Source organism: Panthera leo, chromosome E1, assembly GCF_018350215.1.
Source record: "Panthera leo isolate Ple1 chromosome E1, P.leo_Ple1_pat1.1, whole genome shotgun sequence".
Lineage (NCBI taxonomy): Eukaryota > Metazoa > Chordata > Mammalia > Carnivora > Felidae > Panthera > Panthera leo.
Window position 1 is genome coordinate 7,603,718 of NC_056692.1, and position 26,612 is coordinate 7,630,329.

The window sequence follows — 26,612 nt, forward strand, 5'->3', positions numbered from 1 at the left end:
GATGACAAAGGGGGACAAGGACATGATGGGTCTGTCTTGTCTCGTCTTGTATTATATTGTATTTTGGAGAGAGTGCACGCAAGTGGGGGAGAAGGGAGAGAGAGGGAGAGGGAGAGAGAGAAGTTTAAGCAGATTCCAGGCTCTGTGCCCCCAACACAGGGCTTGATCCCACAACCCTGGGATCATGACCTGAGCTGAAATCAAGAGTCAGATGCTTAACCGAACTGAGCCACCCAGGTGACCCTAATATGTATTTTAAAAGCAAAAAGCACATGAGTGTATACATTTATGAAAATATGTTCAGATAAATAAATATAGTGTGCATACCTACTAATATTTATATATTTATTTATATTTATTTTTTATATTTAACCTTATATTTATATTTTATTTATATTATATATAATATATTTGTATTTATATTATATATTTATGTAAATTAAATATATTTATATTATATATATTATATATATACTCTATATTATACTCTATATATATTAGAGAGAGAGAGAGAGCACTGAGGAGGGGTGAGGCAGAGAGAAACAGAGAGAGAGAGAGAGAGAGAGAGAATCTCAAGCAGGCTCTACACTCAGTGCAGAGCCCGACGCAGGACTCGATCCCATGACTCTGGGATCACGACCTGAGCTGAATTCAAAAGTTAATGCTTACCTGACTGAGCTACTCAGGTGCCCCAGGTGAAGACTATCTTAACCACTCTTCTGTAAGTCCAAAATTATTTCAAAATACACATTTTAAAAAATGACACCAGGGGGCTGCCTGGGTGGCTCAGTTGGTAAACATCCCCCTCTTGATCTCAGCTCAGGTCTTGATCTCAGGGTCGTGAGTTCAAGCCCCACATTGGGCTCCGTACTGGGTGTGGGGCCTACTTACAAAAATTAAAAGTGACAGACACCAGGGACGCCTGGCCGACTCTATCGGTGGAGTGTGCAATACTTGATCTCAGAGTTGTGAGTTTGAATCTTACGTCGGGTGTAGAGATTACTTTTTAACAAATAAAATAAAGATGACACTAAACGTACCAAAAGAGATCATGGTAACTTAAAATAACCTCACAGTTGGAAATCCTAAGTGTGACCCCAAACTAAACAGAAATACAAGAAATTCTACTACATAAAAAAAAAATTTAATTTGTTATTGCAAAAATAAAGTACAAACTCAGAAAACTGGGGAAAAGGTTTGCATCTTATGCACAAAGGAATAATTTTCTTAATATATAGGCCAATCAGTAACAAAAAGATAAACAATCCTATGGGAAAACGGTCAAGATATAAGATCAGGGTTCATTTCGTAAAAAGAATTTCAAATGACTCAAAACGATGTAAAGATGCTCAGCCTCAATAAGAAGATGTATGAAAAGTAAAAACCCAAATACGTTTTTCTATTGAAAAGTTTTATACTTAAAATTGACAAAAGCCAAAACTTTATAATACGCTGTATGGTCAGGGAACATGTGGGGGTAAAAAAAAAAAACCAAAGCAGACTTTCCTTAGGAGTAAAAATTGGAACAGGTCCTATAAAGTATAATTTGGTAAAATTTCACAAATTGTTCCATATTCCTGCCTGGTGGCCTGGCGGTTCCATTTCTAGGAATTTGTCTTGTAAATAGGTCTTCACGAGAAATGAAGATATTCACTGCTTCACTGGGACAGTGTTTATCGTAGCCAAAAGTCTCTTATCAGCCAAAAGGCCTGATCAGATAAATGAATGGAATACCATGCAGCCTTCCCAAAAAGGAATAATGGGGAACTATATCCAGGGTGTAAAAAAGGTAGAGGGCAAGGTGTATGATGTGCTATCCTTTATGCTTTAAAAAAAAAAAGAAAAGAAAAAAGAATAAATAAATAAATAAATAAGTGTAAAAAACCAAAAAAAACCCCATAGGCCTATGTTTGTAATTGTGTAGAACATCTTTGAAATGATTCACAAGAAAGATGGGGGGTGGGGGAGACGGGAAAGTGGGTGATGGGCATTGAGGAGGGCACCTGTTGGGATGAGCACTGGGTGTTGGATGGAAACCAACTTGACAATAAATTATATTAAAACAAACAAAAGAAGAGAGCGCCTGGGTGGCTCAGTCCGTTGAGCGTCCGACTTTGGCTCAGGTCGTGATCTCATGGTCCGTGAGTTCAAGCCCGGCGTCGGGCTCTGTGCTGACAGCTCGGAGCCTGGAGCCTGTTTCAGATTCTGTGTCTCCCTCTCTCTCTGCCCCTCCCCCACTCATGCTCGCTCTCTCTACCTCTCTGCAAAAATAAATAAACTTAAAAAAATTAAAAAAAATAAAATGGGTAACAGTGTTTGCACTGGGAGGAGAAAGCAGGTGACTGGAGAAAGGAAGGTAAGAGAAATTCATTTGTCACGACCACCTCCTCCTACATATCTTTTATAAAATGTACGTAACTGCCTTTATTATTTAATCAAAAGTTGATTAAGTGCTTAAAAATTCCTTTCCTGTGTTAAAAACGCAGGGTAAGGGGCACCTGGGTGGCTCAGTCGGTTAAGCCTCCGACTCTTGGTTTTTGACTCAGTCATCACCTCCCGGTTGGTGAGTTCGAGCTCCGCATTGGGCTCTGTGCAGACAGGACGGAGCCTGCTTGGGATTCTCTGTCTCCTTCTCTCTCTGCCCCTTCCCCACTCATGCTCTCTCTGTCTCAAAAACAAATAAATAAACATTAAAATGTATATTAAAAAAAAACACAAAACGCTGGGGGGAAAGTGTGTAGGAACTGTCTCAAACGATGGGAAGGGTGTATTTGGGTCACCCGGGCAGGAGCCATGGCTGAAATGATCGAGAGGCAAAGCGGAAGTCGAGGACTTGAGGCTCCTCTTTGAGGTCGGCAGCGGGGCCCCAGACGAAAGCAGGGAGACGCATCTGCTAACAGGATTCCTGTCTCAGGGGTGCCCGGCTGCCATCCAGCATCCAGCCGGCACTCGGAGTCTGCCTTTATTGATAGATGAGTAAGATTGAACATGGCACCTGTGTCCAGCGAATCCCCTGGCACCATTTAACCAACACTTAGAGCAGCTGCTTTTGAAAAATTACCTTCGGACTGGGCCCATCCTAGCAGAACGACATCATCACCTTGAGTACTTCTCCGGTTCCCAAGAAATGAGGATTTTTTTGCCCTGCCAGAGGAGACCTGAGCCGTATTTTCTTTGAAGTCACTTCTGTCGCTTTCTTTTTATTTCCTCCGCTGCCTACCTTAGATCACAAGGCCCGTGCTATCGCCATATCCTTCCAAGGGATCTCGGCGGCCCCCTTTGAAGGACTTCGGCGGCTTCTCCTTGCCCACAGCTCATTCATGCTCAGCAGTATTTACGAGGCTGCTCCCAGTCTGCTCTCACCCACTCCCGCCCATCTGTGCAAACCTACTGGACTTTTCTCCAACCACATCCCCGTAACCTTCCACCTCTTCGAACCATGGCTCATGCTCGTCTGTTCATCACCTTCTTAGTGAACCACCACTAATTCACCAACACTCGGATCCAATGTCACCTCCTAGGGAAGTACGCCCAGCCCTACCAGGCCAACTGAGGGATACCTTCTTCCTGCTTCCAGGCTGTAGGAAGCTCTATTGGAGAACTTGTCGCAATGCTTTATTATCTGTCTTACTCATTTCTTCTTTTTTAAAATGTTTCTTTATTTATTTTAAGAGAGAGAGTGCAAGTGGGGTAGGGTCAAGGAGAGAGGGAGACAGAAAATCCCAAGCAGGCTCCGTCCGCACGATCAGCAAGGAGCCCGACGCAGGGCTTGATCTCAGGAACCGGGAGATCGTGACCTGAGCCGAAATCAAGACTCAGACGTTAACTGACTGAGCCATCCAGGTGCCCCAACCTTACTCATCTCTTCTGAACATTGTTTACTTTTATATCCACAGTGTGGAGGTAACACAGCTTCTAACACATAGCGAAAGCTCGGTAATTTTCTTTCTTATGAATGTGTGGATTCTCTGTTTGCAGTTTCCGGACGCTTAATTCAACACTCACGTTGTACTTAATTCTCCGATTTTTAGCCTCTTGCTTCAAGCATTGCTTCAAACATACCCGGAGGAGAGCACTGACGGCCTGTCCCACTGCAGCTCCTGCTGAAAGACATTTCTCATCCACGGAAACGTTTCCCCCAGGTTAGCTGCCCTAGTATGGCTAGAGGTTCCTCACCTCCACGCTCCCGTTCACTCTATTCTCCTTGCCGACATTCTCCACCTGTACCCACTAAAAACTCAAGACGTGATACCACAACACAGCCACCAGAATCGTTAAAATGACAAGGGCTGTTGAGAGTACATGTTGACAAGCGTGTGGAGCGACCAGAACTCTCATTCATTGCTGATGCACGCGCAAGCTGGCGTGATCGCTCTGGAAGTCGTTTGGGCTAAATACAAATTCTCGTGATGCACAGAATCTGCTCCTAGGTATATACCCAACAGTCCCTATGGGACATGAATAAGAATGCTCATAACAGGGGTGCCTGGGTGGCTCAGTCGGTTAGGCGTCCGACTTTGCTTCAGGTCATGATCTCATGGTCCGTGGGTTCGAGCCCCGCATCGGGCTCTGTGCTGACAGCCTGGAGCCTGCTTCAGATTCTATGTTCTCCCTCTCTCTCTGCACCTCCCCCGCTCATGCTCTGTCTCACTCTGTCTCTCAAAAATAAATAAGTGTTAAAAAAATTTTTTTTATGCTTGTAACATTGGGGACCCTGGGTGGCTCAGTCGGTTGAGGGTCTGACTTGATTTCGGCTCAGGTCATAATCCCAGCATCTGGGAATTGTGTCCCACCTCGGGCTCTGTGCTGAGCGTGGAACCTGCTTAAAGATTCTCTCTCTCTTACTCTGCTCCTTCCCCCACTCTCTAAAATTTAAAATAATAAATTAATTTGGGACACTTGGGTGGCTCAGTCAGTTGAGCATCTGACTCTTGGTTTCAGCTCAGGTCATGATCTCAGGGTTCATGACAGTGCAGAGCCTGTAGGCTTTTCTCTCTCTCTGCCTCTCTCCCAGTCTCACACTCTCTCTCTCTCTCAAAATAAGTAAATAAACTTAAAAAATAAGTTAATTTATTAAAGATTAAAATAAATTTAAAAAAAGAATACTCATAACAGTGCCTCGAAATAGAACCCCCCCCCCCAAATGTCCACCACCAGTAGGTTGGAAGAAATGTGGTTTATATTCACACGATGGAAAACTACACAGCAGTGAGAATGAACCATGACTGTGCAAAGCACCACACAGATGGACCTCACAGTGTGGAGTGGAAGACACCAGACACAAAAGACACAAGCATTTACACTCTACGACTTAATTCACATAAAGTTCAAAACCAGGCAAAACCAGTCTCTGGTGATAGAAGTCAGGATTGTTGGGGGCCCAGTAACTGGCAGGGTTGGGGATCGGGGAGCCTTCTGTGGCCCTGGTGAATGTTCTATTCCTTGATCTGGGTTGTGGTTACATGCCTTGCCTTTTCAAGATTCATTAAACTGTACACTTAGGTTTTGTGTTATGTTTGGGTAAAACTGAAAATAAAATCTCCCCAGCACCTGGTCCACGCCTTCGCATAGGGGAAGTTCTCCGAATGGTTGGTGGTCAATTAACTAATGGAATTCTCCTTCCCGCTAAGTGCCTCAGTGCCTTTGGGGGGCAGGCTCAATCGTTTTGAATTATACTGAGACCATCAACATGTTTAATTTGACCTTAACGTCTCTACATTTGAGGAGCTGAAACGAAGACCTCTAGTAACCAGACCCTTTCACCCGGTTCTGTGCACAGCGGGGGCAGCGTGAGGATCTATTTCCCTCTGCTATCCTCATCCGGGATGGGAGCTGTTGGAGAACAGATCGCCTCTACTCAGAGTGTGTTTTCTGGGGTGCTAACAATGCCGTTCGCTCATCTTCCTTCAGAGTATAATCCACAAACCAGCCGCATGTAGGGTCACTTGGGGGCTGATCAGAAATGCAAACAAATGAGGGGTGCCTGGGTGGCTCAGTCAGTTGGGTGTCCCACTTCAGCTCAGGTCATGATCTCGCAGTTGGTGGGTTCAAGCCCCGTATCAGGCTCTGTGCTGACAGCTCAGAGCCTGGAGCCTGCTTCAGACTCTGTGTCTCCCTCTCTCTCAGCCCCTTCCCTGCTCACGCTCTGTCTCTCTCTGTCTCAAAAATAAATAAACGTTAAAAAAAAAAAAAAAGAAATGCAAACAAATAAGCTTCATCTTCAGGCCAAGCAAGTCAGAATCTCAGTCGTGAGGCCCAAAATTCTGTGTTTTAATAAGATTCCCTGGTGTATTAATGGTGTCTTTTATTTTCTGTAGTTCTGATGCTCTGACATCTGGGGGCTTGCCGAGCCTGGAGGGCCCCTCCCAGGGCTAGCCAATTCCCAAAGTGAATGGGCAACTCGCCCCCAAGCTTGCTTTTCAGTTACAAACTAACCAGTCCAGAGCCCGCACCCCAACCACCTTCTTTATGGGGCTCTCATTCTCCAGGCCACTATTCTAATCACTGCACTAGGGGAGAAGGTACCAGACAACTAGGGATGGCCCCTTTGCCCCAGAGACCACTGAAATTACCTAACTAAGTGTAGGCCTTTTTACCCTGGTTCACCCCCTTCCTTTCTGAGGAAACACCTAAAAGTAGCCACAGCTCTCCCTTCTCTCTCTGACCAGTGACTGACCTTGGGTATGTCCCCCACAACATGGTGTACTACCTCCTTCTCAGGGGAACTGTGAGTAATAAACCATTCTTTTGATGGCAGTCATCTCCTGATTCGTTGGCCTTACAATACTTCAAACTTTCTATTAATAAACTGTATTTTAAAACACCAGAAGATTTAGGGGTGCCTGCCTGGTTCAGTTGGTAGAGCATGTGACTCTCGATCTTGGGGTCGTGGGTTTAAGTCCCACAGTGGGTGGAGAGAGTACTTAAAAAGATAAAAATCTCTAAAACACCGGAAGATTTGTATGCACGTTAACAAATGAGAATTAGGGGCGCCTGGGTGGCAGGCAGTCAATTAAGCATCCGACTTCAGCTCAGATCATGATCTCATGGTTTGTGAATTCAAGCCCCTCATCGGGGTCTCTGCTATCAGCACAGAGCCTGCTTCAGATCCTCTGTCCCTTCTCTTTTTCCCTCCCCTACTTGTGAAACTCTCTCTGTCTCTCTCTCAAAAATAAACATTAAAAAAAAAAGGCATTTGAGAAGTAGAAATTCTCTCCTACGTCTTGCAAAAGAGCTACCTAGACCACAGCTTATCCTGAATTCACATTCCCTCCAGAAATAGGAATAAACCCCACCAGGGAAGGAAGATTACCCTTCCCCTCCTGAGCATGGTGTGAGGTCATTTGTCATTCCCAAGTGTCTCAGGTGGAAAGATGGGGGACACTGACATGCAGGTGATTTTCCCAAGCTCCTGTCCCAGTGTTGATAGAGCCTAGGTGACCAGACTCCTGGTCCCAACCCCAGCAGCACAAACATAATCACAGAAGCTACTGCTTGTTGAAGGCATTCTAAGTGCTGGCTAAGAAATTAAACTCTTTTTTTCAGAAATGGATTATCCAATTAGCACCATGATAACCCTGTTGGGTAGGTATCCCCATTTCCACAGGAGGCACCGGAAGCTCAAAAATATTAAGTGACTTTTGTTTATAAATCCTGTTAGAAGCACAGTTATTATTCAAACTACTTCTTTCTGATTCCAAAGACATAGCTGTTAATGATTACAAGATGGATATAAAAATTGAAGATGCTTTCAGCAGAATAGCTTGGAAATTAGATACGGAATTCTAATGTACCATTGCAGATTTTGAAATATGACAGTCATGAATTTTCCCATGACACTCAATGTGGAAAACTGTAATATTTCTTCATTTTTATAAATCGGATTAGAATCTGGTTTACAGCCCTCACACGCCAGACTCCACGTGGAATTCAACATCAAGTAACAATGGAAGATTTCTTCCCTATTCTGTTGGGTCTAAAAAAAATGGGGGAGGAGTCTGGTCTTTAGAGTATTCTGGTATCTGATGCCCCTGAGAGTTAATGTGCTTTCACTGTCTATGGTCTTTGTGTTTCCTAGTCAGTTTCACCGGCCTTTATCTTCTCCATCCGGGCTTTCAAGGTGCCACCAAACCACATTCCTGCGAGGTCTTGCTACCTCTGGGTTGTTGCATCCAAGAGGACCCCCATTCCCGAGGCACGCAAGGCTCTTTTGCCACATTCTTCTCCAGGTCAATTAATTCTTCCTCTGCAACTGCACTAATCTGCAACCTCTCCCTTCCACGGGCTTAATGATGTCAATCCCCGTCAACATTTGCACACAGAGTCTTTAGAGTTGACCCTCTGGCTTTTCAGTCTTCCTCCACATTACAAAGGAAAACAAAACAAAATGCTTGTTATGGCCCTCACCCAAGGAAGCTCAAAGCTAAGAGAAATGAAAGAACTGCTTTCTTTCTTTTTTTTTTTTTAACTTATTTATTTAAATTCAAGTTAGTTAACATACAATGTAGTATTGGTTTCAGGAGTAAAACCCGGTAATGGCTCTCATTCTTACCTAAGTGGTCATTAACTTGGGGCCAGAAGATTAGAGCTAAAAGCAAAGCGACTCTTTTTTTAACTCTCTCTGAGATCCCCCTGAGATAGGTTCCCCAGATTGAAACCCTCTGGAGGCCAGCAAGTAAATCAGCAATGCATTATTCTTTTCTTTACCTTTCAAAGCCTAACCCAACGGTGTCTCTTCCATGAATGCTTCCTTGATTATCATTCTAAACAGAATCATTCTTTCCTCTCCCTGTTCTCACAGCAATTTGCTAAATGTCTGCCTTATACCGTGTTAACTGCATTCTGCTTTATCTAATACAAATTTTTAAAGAAATGCCGGCCACATTTCCTAACTGGATAATTTGGAGTATAATGGTACGGCAACAGCTTTATCTAGTTCCAGCAGAGACAGAGGGAAAAATTCTTTGGCTTAATAGTCTTAACCATGAGTTGAGAAAAGAGAATCATAAATTTGCCCAAGGTTCAACATATTTCTCAAAACTTTATTGAGCAGAGTAACTTTTGCTGGCTTCAGAGTGATGACAGTCACTCGGGGTAATTTAATGCCAAGTTCTCTTACTTAAAAACTTAACTTGGACATCAACCAAGTCTATAGAGTTGCATGCTTAGAGTGCCAAAGTACCTCAACCGCTCTGGGAGGGGAGTCTGTCCCTAGGAAATGGTGCAGAACAGCCCAAACAGGAGGGTGACTACCCTGCTGGGTGCCACAGGCTGTAAATCCAACCTTGGGGCTGCAAAGTGCATCGTGGGATGCCAGCTAGCTCAGAGATGCAATCTGGTGTAGTGCAGACAGCACTCAGCTGGGGATCCGAGGCATAGGATGCAAAAAGGAGGCATACCCGTGGACCCTTAGCCACCTGCTATATGCATATGCCTCACGGATGTGCTGACTTTCCACTCTGTAATGACCACCTTGGCGCCTTGATCCTTGTTCCTTGTACGTCTTTTTCCCACAGTCACAGCCTCTTGGCTCTCACCTGTGGGCTCAGCTCAGGTCTGTGACCATGAATTCTAAATCATGCAGGATTTAAGGGGTCACATTTAGTCTTCTTCTCGACATGGCATCGCTAGACTATCACTTTGCTCCTTGACGCGAAGCTTCTGGAAATTCCAAGCCCACTTTTTAACCTCGTCTGGATCAATTTTGCCTCTTTGCCAAATTCTGCAGGAGCATTTCTGGTCCCTAGAGATGAATTCACTGCTTGTTTTCATGGTTCCATCCCTGAACCTCACACTTAAATTTGAGATTCCTTTACCAACTAGCCCCTGGCATTCTCATTCCCTCCTTGAACATTAGCATATGGCCCTCTGCCAGATTTTGAGGTTGCTGAGCTCTGCGGGGTGTCAGAAAACTCAGGCACTACCTCTGGTCACTCCTCGGTGCTGTTTGTCGTGTTGCTGCTGCTTGTCTGGGCCTCCATTTTCCTACCACCATGATATTCTAGGCTCTTTCATGAACGCACGTTCCCATGGCCTCCTGCTGTTGGGTTGGTTTCCAATTGGCTGCCCCAATTGGGCAGATCTTTCCGTCCTCAAGGTATCAGCCCCCACTGGTCTGACTCACCCCCCAGCAGCAGCCAACACCTGGTTTGGGTCGATTTTGTTACATTGGTGTTTTTCCAAATAATCTCTGCAGATTGTTGGTAGACATAACATACACAAAGAGTTCTATAGTTAAATATATTCTTTTTTTTAAAAATTTTTTTTTAACGTTTTTATTTATTTTTGAGACAGACAGAGCATGAACAGGGGAGGGGCAGAGAGAGGGAGACACAGAATCCGAAGCAGGCTCCAGGCTCTGAGCTGTCAGCACAGAGCCCGACACGGGGCTCGAACCCACAAACCGCGAGAGCATGACTTGAGCCAAAGTGGGATGCCTAACCCACCGAGCCACCCAGGCGCCTCCACTTGTTCAACTTCTTAAAAACTACTTAATGTACGTGCCTCTCCATTTCTACTTCTGCTTCACAAGGTGATTGATATGCAACTGTGTACATTATCATCCACAATGGCTAACGCTAAGCTTCATTTATTGAACATTTGCTCTCCACTCGTCGCTGCTCTCAACACTTCTCCCGTATCACCTCTTTTATGACGACAAACCCATGATGCAGGCGTAATCGTTGATTTGCGCCCCCCCCCCCCCCGTTTTACAGAGGGGGCTACGGAGGCACAAAAACAGCTAAATATTAACTTACCAAAGTCCACCAGCTGATTCAACTGAGATTCAGGCCGAGGTAGTTGGACTGCGGCGACATCGTTCTCAATCCCAGCGCTGTAACTTACTCATATAGCGTAAATAAACAGACATTCTTGCCCTGGTGGCGCTTATATTCCTAGTGGGAGGAAACAGGCAACAAATAAATAAGCTTAGGTCCTGCAGGGATGAGTGTCATGGGCAAAATTAAAGCAGAGTATAGAATATGCGAATGTTACTCTTCTACAGGGTGGTTCGGGAAAGCCTCTCTGAGTTAAGGTGACATTTGTGCAGGGGCGCCTGGTGCCTCCGTCGGTTAAGCGTCCGACTTCAGCTCAGGTCATGATCTGGCGGCTCGTGGGTTCGAGCTTCCGATTCTGTGTCTCCCTCTCTCTCTGCCCCTCCCCGACTTGTATGCTGTCTCTCTCGGTCTCTCTCTCAAAAAAAAAAAAAAAAGTGAATACATGTCAAAAAAAATTTTTTTTTAAGGTGACATTTGTGCAGGAGGAAGTGATAAGTGAAGGGAAAAGCATTCCAGGCAGAGGGAATAGCAAGGGCAAAGGCTCTGAGGCAAGAGCGCTTTGGACTGTCCACAAAGTAGCAAGGGGCCAGTGTGGATACAGCAGAGCGAGTAAGAAGGAGTAGAGTTAGCAAGATTCAGAAACACAGGTCATGTGGTGGGGATGGGGGTGGGGGTCGTCAACATGGCTAAGAAATACAGATTTATTCTGCAATGGAAAGTTGTCGGAGGGTTTGGGGCTGAGGGGAGACATTCTGACTCAGATGGCAAAGGCCTTCTAGCTTCTATCGGGGGCGTGGGGGGAGGCAAGGAGAAGGCACTCTTGCCTTCTGTATGTAAGTAAACCTGCCTGTCGCCTCTCGTCAGAAAATAAGGACACAATCCGATATAATCTCCCCCCACCCTTTTTTTTTTTTTGACCCGTCACAGAACTTCGAATCCGATTCAGGACGCTGTTGAAGAGTTCTGGTGTTTCAGAGGGGGCAAAAGGAATCAAAGGCCCATGTTTTCGCTCTTGTACAAGGAGAATGTTCGAAAATAAATACGGTTGGGCCTGTGCTTTTGTTCCTGAAAAATATGGGTCCAAATATGGGTCCAGGCTGCTACTAATGGTGGCAGGAGAAGAGACAGAGAGAGCTATTGAAAAGCAAGGTTGTTTAGTAGCTAAAAATGGCTGGTTTAGAAATCCCGCAACAGCACAGGGGCCCTCTCTTAGGAAAGGAGAGGCAGCCACAAAGCCACTGTCAGGACTTCCGACATCAGGCTGGGCACTGTGGAGACCTGGATGTTTCCATGGCAACTCTCTCCGCACAGTTTGGCTGGACCAGCTCTCGCCTGTGACTCAGGGCATCCGTGTGACTCAAGCTGCTTTCCGCACTGCATGAGGCCACTCGTCAAGATTACCCCAGGGGACACTGTTCTCTGTGACGAAGCCAGTTACACAGGGAACAACAGAACTTAAGAAGGAGTGGCTGGCTACGCGTTTTCTTAAATACTTGTGTTGTATTTATCTTTCTAATGTTATTTACTTCGATCCTCGTGGGTTTTCCCCCCTAAGTCTCTTTGTAACTTATGTGCCCTTAGATACAACAGCAAATATACAACAGAAGGGAAAAATAGGAAAATTAGACTACATCGAAGTTAGAAACTTTTGTGTTGCAAATGATACCATCAAGAAAGGGAAAAGCCCGCAGGATAGGAGGTAACATTTACAAATTGCCTATCTGATAAGGGTCTTATCAGACCTTTATATAAAGAACTCCTACAACTCAACAGTAAAAAGACAACCAAACCAAAAAATGGGTAAAAGATTTGAATAGACGGTGGTTAATTCTTCACTCCCTTCACGATTTATGCCAAGCCCCCATATCACCTGCACAGCTAGCTCTTTGATAGTTTCAAATAATTGCCTCATTTTTACACATACATAAAGACGGAGTTGATTTCTTTTTCTTTTTATTTTTTTACGTTTATTTATTTTTGAGAGACAGAGAGAGACAGAGCATGAGCAGGGGAGGGGCAGAGAGAGAGGGAGACACAGAATCCAAAGCAGGCTCCGGGCTCCGAGCTGTCAGCACAGAGCCCGTCGCGGGGCTCGAACCCACAAACCGTGAGCTCATGACCTGAGCCGAAGTGGGACGCTTAAGTGACTGAGCCACCCAGGCACCCCAAGACGGAGTTTTTTTTAGGGAAAATAATGGATAAGGCAGGAAAAGTACACAAAAAGCAGGAAGGGCTATGACCCCTGGGGGGAAAAATACATGCTCTCTTTAGAGGACGAAGCCTGGAATTGCCAAAATATGGAGAGAAAAGTGGGTCTGTTGTTTCTCATCTCAGGAAATTTAGAAAAACAGCTAAGGGATATGCTGAGGGGTAGCCAGCCTGGAAAGAAAAGAGGAGGGTACTGGGCCAGTGGGTGTGTAAACGTAAGAGATCTGAGAATAGTATGCAGATCAGTGAATTTACTTTGACGATGAAGCAGTGAGGACTGAAGGGAGGGTGGACCCTGGGAGCAAGAAGTTCCTGTGCAATTGTAGAGGCTACAGGAGACACTGATCTAGAAGCTGAGAGTGTGTGGGTAGTTTGATAGCGAATACGCTGAAGATAAGGACATGGCAGCGTAGAAGGTTCCGAAGAGGGCTAACTTAGAAAGTCAGCAGGGGGAAGGCTTAAGGCAGAGATGGGCTGACAGATGGGAGAGAAGGTGGAAAGGAGCCCCCGTAGGTGGGTCATGATATCAGAAGGACCACAGGAGGAGCGGATGGGGGAGAAGAGTAGGCGGTGAGCATACCAGCCGCCATGTAAAGGATGAGAACGTTGCCCTTCCAAGCCCTGATAGTGAACACACAGGGTCAGTCAGTATCTGGTGGGTGACATTGAGAAAATGCATTAAAGTTATCCTGCATGTAGGACGCCTGGGGGGCTCAGTTGGTTCAGCATTGACTCTTGGTTTTGTCTCAAGCCATGATCTCATGATCTCCCTCTCTCTGAAAAATAAACACTAAATTTAAAAAAAAAAATTTTTTTTTAATGTTTATTTATTTTTGAGACAGAGACAGAGCATGAACGGGGGAGGGTCAGAGAGAGAGGGAGACACAGAATCCGAAGCAGGCTCCAGGCTCTGAGCTGTCAGCACAGAGCCCGACGCGGGGCTCGAACCCATGGACTGCTAGATCATGACCCGAGCCGAAGTCGGACGCTCAACCGACTGAGCCACCCAGGCGCCCCTAAACACTAAATTTTTAAAAAATATATAAGTAAATAGACATGTAAAAAAAAGAATGAAGACTTAATTCACCTTTCAGCTTCTGTTGTCTCACCTTTAAAATGAGGATAATATATAGTTTTCGGGGTTGTTAGGACTGGAAAAAAAAATGGGCACAGAGGATCTGGACCACAACAGGGGCTCGATCTCTTGGAACTGTCTCCATCTGTGATAATAACTGAGTCAGTTGCAAACACGCGACCTGGGTCTGATCTATAGTGGTGATTCTTTTTTCTTCCCCCTTTCTTTTTGCTGTGTGTCTCTCTTCCTTGTTGTTTTGAAGTCCCATTTTTAGACTCATTGTTTCTTATGCATGTCTGTGTGTGTGTGTGTGTGTGTGTGCACGCGCGCACACACACTGAATCTAGAACAGCAATTGGCAAAGTTCAGATGATCTCAATTTATGAGAACAGCAAAGACTCAGGAAATTTCCAAATGTTGGGCTTGATATAGAGCCTTGGCAAAGTTCCGTATCTGACTCTGATGCAACGTTTAAATGTTTAGGTAACTGAAGAATTCACGGACGACTGGACCCCAACAAACTTCCTCTAGGAAGAAGAGGTCAAAGGAATGGACTCGGATTCCTTGCTGGGTATAATTACCACACTAATGCATGTGAAGGCGTGCTCCCTGGATCATGGTGTGTGCACACATTTATTGCATGTGGGCTAATTTTATTATTTTATTTATTTATTTTTTTAATTTTTTTTCCCAACGTTTTTTATTTATTTTTGGGACAGAGAGAGACAGAGCATGAACGGGGGAGGGGCAGAGAGAGAGGGAGACACAGAGTCGGAAACAGGCTCCAGGCTCCGAGCCATCAGCCCAGAGCCTGACGCGGGGCTCGAACTCACGGACCGCGAGATCGTGACCTGGCTGAAGTCGGACGCTTAACCGACTGCGCCACCCAGGCGCCCCTAATTTTATTATTTTATTAATTTATTTATTTTTGAGAGAGAGAGAGAGAGAGAGAGCGCACGAGGGGCAGAGAGTGAGGGGTAGAGAGACAGAATCCCAAGCAGGCTCCATGCTGTGGGCAAAGAGCCCAACATGGGGCTCGATCTCACCAACTGTGAGATCATGACCTGAGCTGAAATCAAGAGTGGGACACTTAACCGATGGAGCCACCCAGGTGTACCCCCCCCCCCACCACCAAGGCTTCATTCTTAATAAGCGGCAGATTCTGAGGTTCAAATCTAGCCCCACCACGCTGCCTCTGCTTTTCCCATTGGCCGACGACTTCTGAAAAATTTGAAAAAATCTGAAAAAATTTCACGCCTTGAAAAAACACAAAATAGTTTTTTTCAGTTGGCTTTCTAGTTTTCTAAAAATATCCATTCTCAGAAGGGCTTAGAAAGTATAAGGAACACTGTTAATTGCTAGCTGGTACCCATTCTCCTTTCTTTCTTCCCAAGAAAATGCCAGTTCTATGTACTGAAAGGGCGGGCCTACTCCGGCCGACTCCATCTTGTTCCGTGTTCTCCACCTTGAGTGACTATGTCCCCGACAGGACCCCTTTTCCGGGAAAATCACAGAAACCTCAGACCGTGCCTCCTCCCCTCGAGTAACCTCCCGCTCACCCGTTCAAACTTCCTGATCAAAACAAGCCCAGCGACCTGCGTATCAGGACTCCGACCCTTCCCCAGCCAATCGGCTGAGGCCACAGCCATTACCTCACCAACTGCCCCTGGACCCCTATAAAACCTTTGTGCTTTTGAAACTCGCTCTCTCTCCCTGGTATCTCACCGCTGCATCGGTGCAGGTAGGGGATTGAGCTCGAGCTAACTCGAATAAAGGCTCTTTTGCTTTTGCCTCAGACTCGGCTCCCTAGTGGTCTTTGGGGATCACGAATTCTGGGCATAACAGTACGTCAACAATCACGCATACCATGGGTCTCAGGAGAATCCGATGCTATCCTCAGTTTTAGGAAGTGGTCTGATTAGGCAAAAGGTAAATCCATCTACCATGCCAGTGACTGGTTCTGGAATGAGCATGTGCCCTAAGTCTGGGCAAGAAGACAGAAGGAGAGACCTGCCGGAAACTTCTGGAAGACTTTTCTTTGTTCTGAAAAGAGCCCCGGGGAAGTCACTTGCTCTCCCAACGGTCATGAGCAAACAACCCGTAAGCTTGATTGTTGCGCCAGCCATCCTAAAGCCACAGAGGGAACCAGTCTTAGGATGAGACCCAAACTGTGGCTTACAGAGCAGAGACACGGAAGTCAAGTATGTGGTTCCTTGAAAACATGATTGGGCCACTGATCAAGCAACACCGAAGGCCACTCAACACTTGGACCTCACCTTTGTGGGCTAGTAACTCGTGTTTGCTGAACACAAATCTATTTAATAACTCCTTCAAGCAACTGGAGTTCACCTTTCTGTTTTTCACAGCCCCCACCCCACCAATGGGATGCTAACAATAATACAGCCAAAATAGCAGGTCCGTGGTGGAAAAAAGGAGACAGGCAAGCAAAACGTAAAGCTGGAAATATAGCATCATCCTCCAGATGAAGGATGCAATTTTCCCTGGGGTAAGTAATCGCACCATGTCTTTGGTGCTGTCTTCATTAACTTAAATCAGTGATTCTCCAAGGTGTTGTTCTGGGCCACCAGGCTTAGCAACAGCTGGAAACCTGCTGGCAATGCAAATTCTGGGGCCTCACCCTCGCCCTGGTGAATCAGAAATTCTGGGGATGGTAGCCCGACCATCTGTGTTTTAATAAGCCCTCCAGGGGATTCTGATCCTCAGGTGTGAGATTCACTTCCCTGTGTACCTCAAAGTGAATTTGCCTGAGGAGTTCTCAGTATTCATGATTAGCACTTGATTGGAACTTGGAATTTAGAGGTTGCCATTTTTATCCCAGGCTCTGAAGGGCGGGCGACATAAACACATGCTTTCGGGGTCTTGAGTCATTGAGCAGTGCTTCTGGCAAAGTGAATTCTGTCCTTGTTGACCTGAAGCCAGTTTGGGGTTGATTAAAACTCCCTTTACTGCTGTTAAGAAACCAAACCTTAAAAAGAGCTGGTCCGCCCTGCAGAGTAAATATGAACAGTTTTATTTGGTACAGGAGGCACATAGAGAAATGTGGTATTTTCTAACTCTTTAAATTGCCACTTCTGGAACGTTTTAAATGTAGTTCTGGGCTGGCTCCGATTTTTAATTAATGTGTTTTTTTTTTTTCTGGCTCAGTAATTTTACAGTTTGAAAAACAAAATTTGTTTAATATGCAATCGGGGGGGGGTGGTTAATGCTCTATCCTGGATGAATATTTCTGTAAGCAACCTGGTCAGGGACAATAATTTTAGCAGTATTCTGGGAGCGATGAGTATCATTAACACAGTGTGATCATGTTAAAGGAAAAGTGTCTTTCACTCAGGGAATCTAACATGTGGTTGGTGTCTTGGTAATTAACCCATTGCCCTGGAGAAAAAAAAAAAAAGGTAATTAGAAGCAGAGGCAATTAACTTCTTACATCTCCACCCCGGTCTTTGGTCTTCCGTCTTCGAAAGGGGATTCCAGAAGGGGTTGAAGGAAACCAAGAGGACAGAAGCAGTTACATTGTATCAGGAGCGCTAATGTGGCTGTTGTGCCAGAGTTAGATGCAGAATGTGGGGAAGGGCTCTCTCACTCTCTCTCTCCCTCTCTCTCTCTTTCTCTCTCTCTCTCCCCCCCCCCTTGTGCCTCTCTCCTCTGCTTGCCCATGTGAGCGCTCTCTCTAAAATAAAAAAATAATAGTAACTATTCTTGTGTTTAGAAGCTCTGTGTTTAGGAATTTTTTTCTCATACGGCATGCTTGCCAAAATCTTCAGCACCTGCCACGTTTCTTCTCCAGGAGACCAGATGATAAGATAATGAGGCAGAGCCGGCTTTGAAGAATTTTCGGTGGGAACCTAGTAGATCTTTGGCCTTTGTTTTCCTGTCTCTAAAATAGGGAAGAGCATGAACACACTGGATGTCTGAAAAAGTAATGTAAAGCAGAAAAGCATAGGCTCAATAGAATTAAGGCTTCTTCCTGCCTGGGGTCCCTGGGTGGCTCAGTCGGTTGAGCGTCCAACTTTGGCTCAGGTCATGATCTGGCGGTTCGTGAGTTCGGGCCCCACATCGGGCTCTGTGCTGACAGCTCAGAGCCTGGAGCCTGCTCCCGATTCTGTGTCTCCCTCTCCCTCTTTCTCCCCCCTGTTCCCCTGCTCATGTTCTGCCTCTCAATAATAAATAAACGTTAAAAAAATTAAAAAAAAAAAAAGAATTAATGCTTATTCCTAAAAGGGCTGAAACTTGAATGAAATCACGATGCAATGCATTCCCCAACTTGAACCAACAAAGATATCAGATACCTAACGACTTTATGTAGGTAAAGTATGGTTAAAATGGATATTGAGCCTGTTCTAAATAATGCATTCTAAGTACAAAATGGGAGGAGAATGAGTTACTCCCTAAAAAATATATATCTACTTTGTACGTGGAGAATAATCGCTGTTTTTCCTACAGCCCAAATGTAACAGTTTGCTATGAGAAGTTCAGCACAGCTGTTTGCCTTATTTCTTAAATTTTCCTATTGCTCAGGCTAGACTTTGCCCAGCCTATTGTATCCTTGCATCTGATAGTTTATTGCAGGTAAAACGAGTCCCAAATTATGCTGGACTTAGAGTATCCTACTGGTGGAGGGAAGGGGCTTGCTAGTGATGAAAATCTAGGGGTGTTTCCGGTTTCAGAGAAGCTGAGATAAATACCCTCCACCCTGACTTTCTCCCTGAGAGCATCTATAAAATCTGGATAAAGAGAGCAGGGAGTAGCTAGTCAGGGACTCGGGGAATTAAGTCGCAGGAAAATGGGAAAAGACTAGAATGTGGACTGGTGTATTTCCGTTTTGTTTTTTCTTCTGGGATCCTTCAACGTGGAATCAAGGAAACCTGAAGCCAGTATGGATCAGTGAAGACAGGCGTCTTCAGGAGAAGCCCCCTAGGTCTGTATCAAGGAGCGGAAATCAAGTACCAAGGAGCAGAAATGAAGTATCTGAACACTCAAGAGATGGGAAATCTTCCATTTTTCTATTCTTTTTTTTTTTTTTGAGAGAGAGAGAAAGAGAGAAGGAGCAAGTGAGCGAGGGGCAGAGAGAGAGAGAATCCCAGGAGGGGCAGAGGGAGGAAGGGGTGAGAGAGAGAAGCAGGGCTCACCCACAAGCGGGACTCGAGTTCACAAATTCACGAACCATGAGATCATGAGCTGAGCCAGAGTCAGATGTTTCACGACTGAAACACCCAGGTGCCCCCTCCCCACCCCCCCCGCCATTTTTCTATTCTCTTTAAATTCATTTCTGGGACCCCTGGGTGGCTCAGCCGGTTGAGCATCCGACTTTGGCTCAGGTCATGATCTCACTGTCTGTGAGTTCAAGCCCCGCGTCAGGCTCTGTGCGGACAGCTTGGAGCCCGGATCCTGTTTTGGATTCTGGTGTCTCCCTCTCTCTCTGCCCCTCCCCCACTCATGTTCTGCCTCTCTGTCAAAAATAAATAAACATTAAAATTTTTTTTTTCATTTAAAAAATAAATAAACATTAAAAAGTTAAAAAAACAAACAAACCCATAATCTACAGAAGCCTGGTCAGAACATCAGCCAGTAGGTTTGCCTTGCAAAACATGTTAGAAGTTGTTCAGACAGAAGGAAAATAACATAGACCAGAAATTTGGATCTATGTAAAAGAAGGAAGACCATCAGGGAATGAATGAATAAAGGTAAAATAAAACACGTATTTTTCTATTCTTCATCGATGTAACGGATAACGGGTTTTTTTAGTAATAATCACAACAATGTATGGATTATCTATGCATATATATTATACGTACACTTATGTACAAGAAAAATAAACGACAGCAAAAATACAAGGGGCCAGAGGGATGAATCAGGAATATTTTTGTTATAAGGTGTTTGCACTACCCACGCAATGACCTGGTGTTATTTGAAAGACATAAAGGAAGAACAACATAAATGGTAAGTATCTGCATAAACATAATGGTCTATCCTTTAAGTTTTTAAAAATATACTTGATGCCTGAAACTAAAAATTATACACACTCTCTGATGGTGGCTTTTCAATGACTGTAGATGTAACACACAACATTTGCAAGATGAAGGGAAGCGTATCATGGGACCTCAATGGTGATAAGATTGATACATTCCATTTGAAATGGTAAAATATGGGGGCGCCTGGGTGGTTCAGTTTGTTAAGCGTCAGACTTTGGCTCAGGTCATGATCTCACGGTTCATGGGTTCAAGCCCCACATCGGGCTCTCTGCTGTCAGCATGGAACCTGCTTTGGATCCTCTGTCTCCCTCTCTCTCTGTCCCTTCCCTACTCTCCCTCTCTCTTCAAAATAAATAAACATTAAAAAAGAGAAATGGTAAAATATATACTCTAAGTAGACTGTGGAAAAATATATATGGATATTTTAATCATGACAGTATCTACTCAAAAATTATACCAAGAGATGTAGTGAAAAACATAGTACATAAATTAAAATGGAATACAAAAACATTCCAGTAACACATAATAAATCAGGAAAGGGGAACAAAGGAATGGGAAAAAAAGGAACAAGCAGAAAAGATAATTAAAATGTAGAACAAAATCCTAATGTACTAATATTTTTCTTTACATATAAATGCATGAAACACATTGATTAAAAGACAAAAAAATATCAAAATAAACTAAACACGGGATTAGATCATGCAGTCTAAAGGACTCAATATAAATATAGTAATATAGGGAAGGAAAAAGCAAACATCTAGAAAAAGGTATACTATACAAACAGTAAACAAAAGAAATCTGTAGTGGCTATATTGGTCTATATAAACTTCAGCACAAAGAAAATTACCAAGGATAAGGAATGATATTACATAACAACGAAAGGACCAGTTCATCAAAAGACACAAGAGTTCTAAACATACATGCATGTAACAACAGAGATTCAAAATACATAAAGCAAAAATTGACAGAACGAAAAGGAAAAAACAGACAAATCTGCAATGTAGCTGAAGAGTTCAGCACTAAGTAATTGATAGAACTGGTAAATTAAAAAATTCAGCAAGAATATAAAAGAACTAAATAATTCCATCAACTGACTGGATCTAATTGACATTTGTAAAGCTTTCCACTCAACAACAGCCGAATACACATTCTTTTTTTAAATTCTTTTTTTTAACATTTATTCATTTTTTGAGAGACAGGGAGAGACAGAGCGTGAGTGGGGGAGGGGTAGAGGGAGGGAGAGACACAGAATCCGATGCAAGCTCCAGGCTCTGAACCGACAGCACAGAACCGGACATGGGGCTTGAACTCACGGACCGTGAAATCATGACCTAAGCCAAAGTCAGATACTTAACCAACTGAGTAACCCAAGCGCCCCAGAATATATATTCTTTTTAAGTGCACACGTAACATTCTCCAAGATAGAACATATCTGACTTCATAAAACAAACCATAACAAATGAAACAGAACTGAAATCATACAAAGTATGTTTTCTGCTCATAACAGAACTGACATAGAAATCAATAACAGAAATAGAAAAGAAAAACCTCCAAACACTTGGAAATTAAACAACATACCTCTAAATAAGCAATGTGTCAAAGAGGAAGTTTTAAGGAAAATTAGAAAACATTTTAAAATAAACGATGTGAGGGGCACCTGAGTGGCTTAGTCATTTGAGCATCCAACTCTTGATTTCAGCTCAGGTCATGATCCTAGAGTCATGAGATTGAGCCCATGTCAGCCTCCATGTTGAGTGTGGAGCCTGCTTAAGATTCTCTCTCTCTCTCTCTCTCTCTCTCTCTCTCTCTCTCTCTCTCCTTCTGCCCTTCTCCCCCAAATTGCTCTCTATCTAAAAGAAAATAAAAAAATAAATAATGTGAAAATACAAAAGTCAGAAACTACAGGTTGTAGCTAAAGCAGTGTGTAGAGGAAAATTATAGAATTAAATGTACATGCTGAAAAAGAAAAGTTTCAAATCTATCATGAAAACTTCCTCCTTAAGAGACTAGAAAAACAGAGCAAAATAGATGTAATATAAGCTGAAGGAACTAATTGAAAACAGAAAGAATAACAATAGATAAGAATAGAATCAAATGCTGCTTATTTGAAAAGATCAATAAAATCAATGTATTTCTATGAAAACCAATAAAGAAAAAAGAGAGAACAGATACATTACCAATATCAGGAATGAAAGAAATGATCTTCCAATGGCCAGGGAGTCCACAAGTTTGGTAACTTGGGATAAAGCCCTTAAATGCTCATTTTTAGCAACAGGTTGAAATAATCAGAATTGACAACTTTCCAGAGTATATACTATATTAATTAAAATTAGTCCAGCTATGACTGCAAATCAATGTAGCACTGCTTTGAGGAAGGTGGAAATCTGGGACTAGAGTGCCCACGGCTGGATGATGTTCTATTATATTAGTCACTGGCTTCTTTTATTCTTGCTTCTCTACCATTTTATGGCTTCTTCTCAAGATCATCTCACGGTTCAACATTAAAAGCAAATCGTTAAATATCTATTCCAACTCACAGGGAGAAGGAAGGAGAGGTAGGAAGCCTACGTTGAAGGACATCCCCCAGTAGCTGTATATTTTTTGCATTTCCCCCTAAAACGAGGCCTCCACACTTGAACTATCCACACTCACCGATCTTGACCTCTCCCCCTCCCAGAGACACATCAGCTCAGATGTAATTAGGGGCCTCCACACTTGAACTATCCACACTCACTGATCTTGACCTCTCCCCCTCCCAGAGACACATCAGCTCAGATGTAATTCTCATCTAAAAGCAAAGCATTATTGGAGTGCCTGGGTGGCTCAGTCAGTTAAGCATCTGACTCTGGACATCAGCTCAGATCATGATCTCGCTGTTGCGGGATCGAGCCCCGCAGAGTGGGCTCTGTGTGCTGAGCGTGGAGTCTGCTTTGGGTTCTCTCTCCCTGCCCCTCCCCTGCTCGTGCACATGCTCTCTCTCTCTCTCTCTTTCTCAGAATAAGTAAATAAACATTAAAAAAAATAAAAGCAAGACATTATGCACGTGGGTGCAATTCAAAATGGAGCACGTCAGGGGTTCTCCAAGCTTCTAAGAAACCGAGGAGTCCTGCTCTGCTCCACAACCCTTCCCTCACTTCTCCTGCCTCTTTTTACCCTCCCCCCGCCCCAATGCCTTCACCTTCTCCCATACCCTTCATCCAATCCACCAGCGGCTCCTTTTGAGCGAACCTTCAAAATAAATCTTGAATTCTACCACTTTTGGTCTCTACTCTTATACTTTAATCGAGGCTATACTGACTCTTGGGATCCGTCTTTAATTTTTCATCTCTAACACAGGACTCAAAACTCTCAGAGGGCTAGAACAGGGATTGGCAAACTTTTTCTCTGAAAGACCGGATAGTAAGGATTTTAGACTTTGCAAACTATACAGTCTGCTCCAAGTACTCTGCTCTGCCATTGTAGCACAAAACAAATTGTCGTGGCTGCGGTCCAATAAAACGTTATTTACGAAAACCAGCAATGGGCCACGTTTGTCCCACAAGCTGCAGTTTGCCAACCCCTGGTCTAGACTTTTGCTGTGGGAGCTCCCTACAGCGTGTTTCATAGTCCTGAAAACACGGTGTCCAATCTTCATCATGGCTCATTATAAACCAGCTACTTTTAAAGCTCGTTATTCTGTATCATTTAAAAATATGGCCACACATGTTCTTCCATTTGTTCATAGATCTGGAAACATACATCGCGATGACTTTTTCTGCACAGCGCTGCAGTGTAATCATCCTTAATACCTGAAATCAATATCTCTTCATGTCTGACCTTTCTAGGTAACGATCTATGTGACAGAATTGCTCCACAGATACTCATTTCATTCCTACAGGAAAACTAAACACTCTAATTAATGAAGCCTCTAATTAAACCTTTTCCTTCACCCTGAACTTTAGCTGAGAATATAAGGACAGCCAGATTGAATATGAATGAAGCTTGCGTGTTTCCTTCTGTCAGAGAGCATCTAAAGACTCAAAATGCGTTTGTTCCCAGAACAAACTTTTCCAGGATGAAAAGGAGTTATCCACATCTTCACGTATGGATGATATACATATTTATGGGGGGAAAAAAGGAGTAATGGGCTGGAGATAAGGAAGAGTGGAATAAGAATGGAATAAGGAGTGCCATGGTTCATGGGTTAAATCCAACGCAGAGACATGTTGCTTGGCATTTATAATTGTTTTGAACAATTTGAGCCATCACGAACAAGATCAGAACATTTTGCATTTAAAAATTCAGATATCCAGCTCATCTTTAAAAAATTAAGTATTGGGGCGCCTGGGTGGCGCAGTCGGTTAAGCGTCCGACTTCAGCCAGGTCACGATCTCGCGGCCCGTGAGTTCGAGCCCCGCGTCAGGCTCTGGGCTGATGGCTCGGAGCCTGGAGCCTGTTTCCGATTCTGTGTCTCCCTCTCTCTCTGCCCCTCCCCCGTTCATGCTCTGTCTCTCTCTGTCCCAAAAATAAATAAATAAAAAAAAAAAAAAAAAAAAAAAAAAATAAAAAATTAAGTATTTCTGGCAACACAAGGACCAAACTATTCCAGATCAATAATAAGCTAGACCTGAATGGTGACCCACTACTTTTAGATGGAAAGTATTTCCTACTTTCCCACAATTCCCACTACTCCCTATTGTCTACCTAACACTGGAGCAAAGTGTCAGTTGCCAATTATTATTGTCTCCCCACTACATTTTTCCTATAGCAAAGAAATATTTTTTTCTGTGCCCCATTCCCCATGAAAAGCATAAAAAATAGAGGGTTGAGAAGACCATGTCATTTATGGAAAAGTAGAAGTTAGGACTCATTTATGCTGGCTGTCTGGCCAACATAGGCAGTTGAAAGTTTTACTCTTGGGCAGGAGGAAGAGCTCAACCAGGAGGCTGGGGCTGAGTTCTAGTCTTTAGTTCTGAGTTAGTGCAAGGGACCTTCTGGGCAGGGTACATGCCCTGGCTCGCCCTCAATGTGTCCTCCCAAAATAAGGGGCGTTGTATAAGTTAGGGTGTTTTGATGGCAAGGAAAAATAAAGCAATTAACAGGAAGGTATCAGATGCCATGGAATTGATTTGAAAGCGGAAATGATAAGGAACTAAAAGCACTCGAAGGAGCTTGGCAGCAGCCATTGTAGAAGCAGACCCATAATAAGAACAAACATTGGGCAACGGTGCTGGCATGGATGAATCCCAGCCATTTTGTTTGCCTCTGCCTTCCTCATTCACTGTCCAAAGTTCCACTGTGTGATTGGCGATGCTTAGGGGTAGGCGGGCTTTTCACTGGTAGCATTGGGCCAGCAAACAGGGAGAGCTGGGAGAAGGAAATCCAGAGACCCCTTCTATCTTCCACTGCAGAAGAGACACCAAAACCACCCCTGGGGGGGGAAGAGGTGATTCCTCGAAGGGAAGTTGGGCGGCTACTGGAGCAGGATAAGATATGATGCCCAGGCCAAAACCCCAAATGAATGCCCTCCGTTGGATTACACAAAATCTTATACGAAACCTACATCTAAAAGACACAGTGGTTCTGTCTGAAGCAGGAAGAAGATGCAAAGAGTCCCCTATTTACTCTCCGACACCTCACTCTGCCTTAGCATGAAGCAATTCCACTGACCCAAGATCTCCCTGAAGCCCAGAGCAAAAACCACGGGACAAGATCATCTGTATCATTCCTTGGAGCTGCAATTTTGTGATCTGAATGGCAGAGAAATTACTTGAGTTTCCACCAGTCGGCTGGGCTCAGAGACCCTAACTAGGCGATGTCTACAAGATAAATCTTGATGGCCAACCAAGCCATGAGAATTGTTCCCCTGGGAAGTGTAACGGCACCAGTAAATCATTCTCATTGACTACTGATGAGAGGGACCGGCTTCCAGGTTGCCACTATCCGAGGCAGAAATTGGAAACAATGACCTCAATGTTAACAGCTGAAGGGCTGATCATCGACCCTTGAGCCACCGGATTCCTCCACACGCATGGAATGCCTCCACTGTTGGATTAGAGAACGTCTCTGTGGCCTGCCTCTCTCACACACAACAGTATGTCTTTTTTTTTTTTTTAATTTTTTTTTCAACGTTTTTTATTTATTTTTGGGACAGAGAGAGACAGAGCATGAACGGGGGAGGGGCAGAGAGAGAGAGGGAGACACAGAATCGGAAACAGGCTCCAGGCTCCGAGCCATCAGCCCAGAGCCTGACGCGGGGCTCGAACTCACGGACTGCGAGATCGTGACCTGGCTGAAGTCGGACGCTTAACCGACTGCGCCACCCAGGCGCCCCCAGTATGTCTTTATCCTTTGTTTAGCATGGCAATGAGAGACGGGAAGAAAACAGGACCTCGTGGCCTCATAGCATGAGACACCGGCAGGAAGAAATGAGGAATGTGAGGAAAAAAAAATATATCATATTTACCAAAGATTTGTTTTGAATAACCAAATAATAACCAATAACCCCAAGCCACTTGGGGTAGCAAGCAGCTGGAAGCATATTATGAAACTATTACCATACTGAAACAGAACTACGCT

At 44.1% G+C, this 26,612-nt stretch overlaps 1 long non-coding RNA gene across 1 annotated transcript in view; it reads right to left on the bottom strand.

Annotated features, from left to right (window-relative positions):
- Nucleotides 1-10,506: 10,506 nt before the first annotated feature.
- LOC122207287 overlaps nt 10,507-26,612 on the bottom strand; it is a 143,415-nt gene continuing 127,309 nt past the window's right edge. Inside the window, exon 6 of the long non-coding RNA XR_006196758.1 lies at nt 10,507-10,895. This is a non-coding gene — a long non-coding RNA (uncharacterized LOC122207287). The remainder of the gene's footprint in view (nt 10,896-26,612) is intronic.